The sequence below is a fragment of the Schistocerca americana genome, chromosome 1, assembly GCF_021461395.2.
Source record: "Schistocerca americana isolate TAMUIC-IGC-003095 chromosome 1, iqSchAmer2.1, whole genome shotgun sequence".
Classification (NCBI taxonomy): domain Eukaryota; kingdom Metazoa; phylum Arthropoda; class Insecta; order Orthoptera; family Acrididae; genus Schistocerca; species Schistocerca americana.
In genome coordinates this window covers 741,360,657-741,368,622 of record NC_060119.1, presented here as the reverse complement: position 1 = coordinate 741,368,622, position 7,966 = coordinate 741,360,657, and positions in this window count along the sequence as shown.

Below are 7,966 nucleotides of genomic sequence, written 5' to 3'. Positions count from 1 at the left end.
CATTATTTCAGAATATTATCTTCAATAAACAGATGTTTATAAAATAACATATTTAAAAATTTTAAAATTTTTTACAATTTTAAAAAGTTACACTATCGAAAGTTGGAAGACATTTGGTTAGATTCTCTATGTATACATAATAGTAACAGACATGAAGCTTAGCTCTGTTATATCCAAGACTAAATTTATGTAATGTTAACTATCACATGAATAAAATAACACATAATACGTCTAGTTGATTTTCTCACAACAAATGGAGTTTGCATTTATAGTAGTGTCTTTTCCAGTGGAAGATGGTGTTATCACATCATACTAACACAGTGCCATCTGTTGAACTTAATAAATACTTAGAATGTTTACAATGATTCTCAGTCGGTTATAAGCTGTTAATGTGTGTAAGCACTCGCAGTCGGCGATTTAGTATTACGTTTGTACATACCATTTCCTTCATGTTTCAGATGACGATTTCGAATGAATTTCACGACACTGACGTGTATATAAGTGGTGTAACACGACTTACAGAACTGAGAAAAAAGATGATGTAATGTTATAATTATTGGCTGTTCCAAATATTGTGGTACACGGAAATATTTGCGGTACACTGTTATATCATGTTTATACGAGGAATACAGGGCGCTCGGAAATTCTTGTTACAAACTTTTAGAAATTACAGAAGGAAGTGATTAAAAAATATTTTGAATAAGAACCCAATGTCGCAGATGTATCGTTTCCCTTCACGACGATTTCAGTTCAAGTGTGTAACACGCACAAGTTTGCTGAGGGAAAGACAAAAGTCTCGGAGTTGCTTGTCTTCTTGTCCTGGTATACAATAGGGTAGAAAGGTTGTCGTGCACAAAGTACGCTGTATGTGTTTGTTTTGTGGGAGGGGAGTAATATAAACATGTAATGTTTAAGTGTTAATACAAACAAATGTGCTTCAGTGATAATTGGATAATTCGTTACGTTAGCTAATAATTGTACTGTGCCACGCCTAATTCAATTCCTCAAGCAGAAGTGGACGAGTTAAGTTGCATGAGTTAAATATCTGAAGTGAAATCTCCTTAGAACGGAAATCGTAGACTTCCGGTCATGGGTTTCTAATTGAAACTGTTATTGTTGTTGTTGTGGTCTTCAGTCCTGAGACTGATTTCATGCAACTCTCCATGCTACTCTATCCTGTGCAAGGTTTTTCATCTCCCAGTACCTATTGGAAGCCACATCCTTCTGAAACTGCTTAGTGTATTCATCTCTTGGTCTCCCTCTACGATTTTTACCCTCCACGCTGCCCTTCAATACTAAATTCGTGATCCCGTGATGCCTCAGAAGATGTTCTACCAACCGATTCCTTCTTCTAGTCAAGTTGTGCAAACTCCTCCCCAATTCTATTCAATACCTCCTCATTAGTTATGTGATTTACCCATCTAATCTTCAGCATTCTTCTGTAGCACCACATGTCGAAAGCTTCTATTCTCTTCTTGTCCAAACTATTTATCGTCCACGTTTCACTTCCATACATGGCTACACTCCATACAAATACTTTCAGAAATGACTTCCTGACACTTAAATCAATACTGGATGTTAACAAATTTCTCTTCTTCAGAAACGCTTTCCTTGCCATTGCCAGCCTACATTTTATATCCTCTCTACTTCGAACATCATCAGTTATTTTGCTCCCCAAATAGCAAAACTCCTTTACTACTTTAAGTGTCTCATTTCCTAATCTAATACCCTCAGCATCACCCGACGTAATTCGACTACATTCCATTATCCTCGTTTTGTTTTTGTTAATGTTCATCTTATATCCTCCTTTCAAGACACTGTCCATTCCGTTCAACTGCTCTTCCAAGTCCTTTTCTGTCTCTGACAGAATGACAATACAAACTATTAGCATGTCTAAAAGTCTTAGAAGTCTGTAAAGGAAATTTCCTAACAAGAAGTATATCATGATACAGGCACCAGAGGAAACATTCTTTACAGGGAACTGTGGATCTATTTTAACACGCCTCGGGAATAAAACTGAAGAAACGAGGCAAAGGCATTACGATTATTAAACGCCTTGACGAGCTGCTCAGCTAGTCGGGTGACCGGCCCGAACCGTGGATTAAAATCAGCGCCTGGGAAGGCTCCCCCGGGGACGGGGTGAGCCGTGATTCAAGGCCGCCGGCCGCCGCCGTAACGAGCGCCGCCAAATTAGATCAGCCGGTCCGGCATCCCTGCAGGCGCGCCGTTTTTACCGGGGGCTGCGGGGCGACAGCGGCGGCGGCGGCGGCGTCTGCAGATGCAGCTTAGTCACGGGCGCGTCCGCGTAAAGCCCGCCGCGGCAGCACCTCGTCAGCGGGAACCCTGCCGACCGCTCCTCTCCTCTGGTCTCCAGATGCCGTGACGCATAGCGTACTGCACGGGGCGTCCCCAGCCGTCACTGGCATCGACCCCGCCCCTCCCCTCCCCACCCCATCGCGAGTGGGTAGGCCATCGGTGACACCATACTGCGTCTACAAGATAACCATACCACACAAAAAATTACTCAACCACAGGAGTCCGTTTTTTCTCCTTCCTTTGGTGATTTCGCCTGTTCTGGTCAACAAGGTCCAGCCATTTCTGCCGTGGACTTCCCCCCTCTGTCACGTCCAACTAAGTCTGTTGTAAAGATTTGGTTTTCGAAATCTATACTCAGACTGAAGCGTGCGCGGCTCGTGTTCATTCCATTTATTGTAAGTCCTCTTCTCTTACCGTACTGCCGCCTCGTTTTCTTATTCCATTTACTGGCGTCACTAACTTCCTGCCTTATCTGCCCGTGAGTGGCAGCAGCAGCGCTTATCGATAAGTGCTGTCGTACTGTATCTGGAGCGACCGATAGTATTTCCGGGCCGTCGTGTGTCTCAGTGGGGTGCGGAGCAGCAGTTACGTCGAGATGCAGTAGGAGTGAAGTCGGGGACGGAGCGCCGGTGAAGTGCCGACAGCCAGTGCTCGCCGACCACTGGCAACACACTTGAACTGTCTGACGGAAGGAGATTGGAGCGGGACGACCGTTGGTTGGTCGTCACATCGGGGAACGTGTATTGCGTCTTTTGGCCGTTCCTGGGCCTCGTCACTTGGTCATCTTGCTGGGCGTGGGTCGGTTCCTTCCTTGCGCAGAGATGTCGTGGCCAATGGGCAAGAGTTACCTCTGCATGGATGGGGGTGTCCCGGTAGCCGTGTCTCCGAATTCCGAACGGACATCGAGTTGTGTCGGATTGGAGCTGCAGTCAGCTTCGGACAGCCAAGACTCGCCCCATCGTTTCTGACAAACGTAACTTGAGTTTGAGTGACCTGGGTTGGTCGTTCAGTCGGTCATCTCATCGGACGATGTGTATTTGGTTGCCGACCGCTTGTGGATACTGTCTGTAGGTCGAATTTATTGGTCCTTGTTGTTCCACAGTGATTGCTTTTACAGTTGTTCGAGTTCTTGTGTAAGTGTGTTTACGTGGAACCGTGTGTAGCTTCTGTGATTTCCGCTGAGCAGATGAATGCTGTCTGCGTAATGGAGTAGTCAGTCGGTAGGTTGAAATAGAGCAGCGAGTGCGTCGGGTGTAAGGGAATTGATAGGCTGTTGGTTGGTTCTTCAGCCGTCCCTAGGTCATGTTGCCACCCGATTGTTTAGTGTTACACTTGGCTGCCTGTCTCACCTAAACTGTGCTTAGTTTCCTCCCCAGGCCGACCCTTGGAACACTTCTGAACACCACTGTTTGTTGTTCGTGATTCTCATTTTATTTGGTCGCAGGTACTGTGCCAGGCCCTCGGCCGTGTATTGACGTTGTCTGTTTTATGTTTAGTATATGGCCTTCAGCCGAATTTCATAACAACTTTAAGATTAGGCTTTCTGCCGTGTTTCATTTAAAATTCCTGTTGCTCTGCATTTAGGCCTTCAGCAGTGTTTGATTCAGAATCTGTGGCTTTAATATGGAAATCCTTGCCTGCAAGGTTTCTCTTTAATTATCTTGAATTCTTGATAGGCCCTTCAGCCGTGTTCTGTAAATGTTTATGTCAAGGTTATCTTTAATTATTCTTGAGTAACTGCTTGGACCTTCAGCCGACGAGTTACTTCAAGTTTTCTTAATACGTTTTCCTGTTGTAGTGTGTAAAGGCTTATCTTTAAAGTCTTTTTATTATGTAAAGAATTTTTTTTAAATTGTGGTTTCAGCCGAAGAATTAACTTGAATCTTCTTTAATAACGCCTTCAGCCGGAATTTGTAAATGCTTGGCTTTTAAAGAATTTCCTTAGCTGATCTGAAATATTGTTTCTCCCTTTAGCAGAGAATATATTGTAATTTTACTTCAGTAAGGCCTTCAGCCGTTACTCTAAATCCTGGTGTTTTAAAAGGAATCATTTAAACTTATTCTGGAGAAACTGCTTGGGCCCTCAGCCGTGAATTGATCTTTATGTTTTAAAGAGAAAACTGTGCATTAGTTCGAGCAATAAAGTTGTGTGTTCTTGTATAACTAACAGTAATTGACCTTGGCCCCTTTCCACAACCTGATCCGCTCTGTCCTGCGAAGACCGGATTTCACAGACGAAAAGATTAACGCGTGACGAACGAGTGTTACGGAGACTGGTCACAAATTCATATTCGTGCAGGTATCGACGGAAAATGCGAAATTGTAAACTTTGGCAGCTGATGGATGAACGTGTGGCGCTGCAGTGCAATATAACAACGCAGCAAGGGTAGTAAACAGGGGACATATCGATACCATGGTATACACCGAGGTGATAGAAGTCATAGAAGCACTTGCCCACGAAAGGCGAAGGTCCCGAGTTCGAGTCTCGGTCCGGCACACAGTTTTAATCTGCCAGTAAGATTCATATCAGCGCACACTCCGCTGCAGAGTGAAAAATCTCATTCTGGAAACATCCCCCAGGCTGTGGCTAAGCCATGTCTCCGCAATATCCTTTCTTTCAGGAGTGCTAGTTCTGCAAAGTTTACAGAAGAGCTTCTGTTAAGTTTGGAAGGTAGGAGACGAGGTACTGGCAGAAGTGAAGCTGTGAGGACGGGGCGTGAGTCGTGCTTGGGTAGCTCAGTTGGTAGAGCACTTTCCCGCGAAAGGCAATGGTCCCGAGTTCGAGTCTCGTTCCGGCACACAGTTTTAATCTGCCAGGAAGTTTCATATCAGCGCACACTCCGCTGTAGAGTGAAAATCTCATTCTGGAGTCATAGGATACCTCCTAACATCTCGCCCGACCTCATTTTGCCTGGCGTAGTGCAGCATCTGGAAATGGCACGGACTCCACAAGTCGCTGGAAGTCACCCACAGAAATGTTCACCCATGCTGCAGGAGTGCAGTATCTTGCACACCAATTGGTCTCCCCGTTATGTCCCTTAAATGTTCTTAAATGTTCGATGGGATTCATGTTGAGCGATCTGGGTGGCTGGATCATTCACTCGAATTATCCACAATGTTTTCCAAACCAAAGTGAACACTTTCGGCCATGTGACATGACACAGTCATTCATAAGAATCACATTGTTCTTTGCGAACACGAAATCCTTGAATGGATGAAAATGGTCCTCAGGTAGCAGAACGTAATCATTTTGAGTCATTGATCGCTTCACCTTGCCCAGAGGAATCAGTCCATTCTATGTATATATGTAAAAAAAATGCACCATTAAGGAGCTACCACCAGCTTCCACAATATCCTGTTGATAACTTAGGTCAACGGACTCATGGGATCCGCAGCACACTAGAACCATCAGATATTACCAATTGAAATCAGTAATCATATCATCAGGACTCTTTTCAGTTGTCTAGGGTGCAACTCATATGGTGACGAGACCTGGAATGGCGCTGCAGCTGATGTCGTGCAATAAAGGAAGTCACTCGCCACGGTCGTCTGCTGCCATAGCCCCTTAACGCCAAATTTCGCCGCACTGTCGTAACGGATACGTTCGTCGCACGTCCCACATTGATTTCTGCGGTTATTTCACGTGTTGCTTCTCTGTTATCACTGACAACGTTGCTCTCGGTTATTAAGTGTAGGTCGTCGGCCACTGTGTTGTCCGTGGTAAGAGTTCATGCCTGAAATATGGTATTCGCGGCACACTCCTAACACCAGTGGATATCGGAATATTGAATTCCCTAACGATTTCCGATGTGGAATGTCCCACGCGTCTAGCCACAACTACCATTCCGCGCTGACAGTCTGTTAATTCCCGTTGTAAGATCATAATCAAGTCGGAAACCTTTCAACATGAATCACCTGCATTCAATGCCAGTTCCTCCAATGCACTGCGATCTGCGATGCTACTGCCGTCTGTATGTGCGCATATCTTCGTTCCATTAGCCTTGTCACCTCAGTGTAACGTCTTTGCGAATTTCAATTCGCGTACTCAGTTGGACGTAACTATGCCTCACAGGCACACGGGGAAGAACATATGTTCATGTCAGCATTTGACAGAGGACGTTTATCCAGCTGCCGCAATCAGTGAATTACTGGTCGTTTGAATACGAGCGATGCCACTGTTCGACGATGTTCGTAGGATTGGGTGAATCACGGCCAAACACAGCGTAAGAACTAAGTAGTCGACCTAGAGGCAAGACGGAACGTAAAAACCAAGCAATTGTTAGAGAGGCACTAATATGTAAGAGCCCTAGATTCATCGTTATAATCTATCTGACGTGCAACTGGTGCTTCAGTAAGGACAACAAACGCTAATAGGCGGCTCGCAGAAAGCGGCTGATCTCACAGTTCCTCTTGCATCAGCTACCATTGACTTCTCCACTACAACAATCCTGTTTTCAATGGGGTCGAACACATTCGGTCTGGAATCTCACTGGAGCAGAATTGTCTTAATTGCTGGGTCCCATTTCGAACTGAGAGCGATGAAGAGCGATGGCGTGACACTAGTGGGAAACCAGTCGGCATGTTGCCCGCTATGCCAGCGGACAACGTGGAGTGATGGTTTGGGGTGACATTTCATTTCATAACAGGACGCCTTCGGTTGTGATCCGTGACACCCTTACAGCCCCGTTTTGTTGCCTGTCATGACAAACCATCCTGGACTTACATTAGAGCTAGTGCTCGCCTGCAAACGGCTTTTCTTCATGCTTGCCAAACCCTACCTTTGCAAGCAACCTCACTCGATCTCTTCCCATATGAGAACGTTTGGAGCATTATGGGCAGGGTACTCCAACCAGCTCTGAATTTGACGATCTAAAGCGCCAGCTGGACAGAATTTGGCAGAATATATCTCAGGACAGCCAGAAACACTATTAATCACTGCCAACCCGAATAGGTGCTTGCATCAGTGACAGGATTAACGCGTTATCGTCCTGTTTTTGAAGCTCTTCCTCCTGAATAAGTCATTCCGTTTACCTGAATTGTCATCATTTTTGTGTCTGTGCATGTACATCACATCTACCGATTTCTGTACCATTCGGATAATTCCTTCACCGCGCGTCTTTCTTTCTGTCTTACAGTATATTTACATGCATTCTGTCCGCATGTTCCCCAACATATATTTCGGTTTAGATTCGTTTTCTTGTACACTGAATCAAGTTGTAATCCAGTTTGTCTATTTCTGGAGTGACTTTCTCTAGTGTACCTTTTAACACTACAGAGATAGCCCGCAGACATTGTCCTGCTCATATCTTTCTCATTCGGATCCATATAGTGCAGTGTTCTTGTTTCAGCGTAGTTCTAATTGTTCCACAGATTGAGTCAAATTTTAGACTCTTACCATAAATTTCATTGTTGAAATTTCGTCCTATGTAGCAACCGAGATACTGAAAGCGAGTCATCTACTCCAGTATTATACTATTTTATAATTTCAGGTCTTATACACGACTTTCGCAGAAGTCATTGTGCTAATACCAAGTAACACGGTCTCTAGCCTTCTTATCTTCAGTATGGAGACGAAGAGACTCCTTAAGTTTCTTCAGATGTGGCGTATATAGCTGAACCCACTCTTTGAAGATCGGGTCTCATAAGGCTA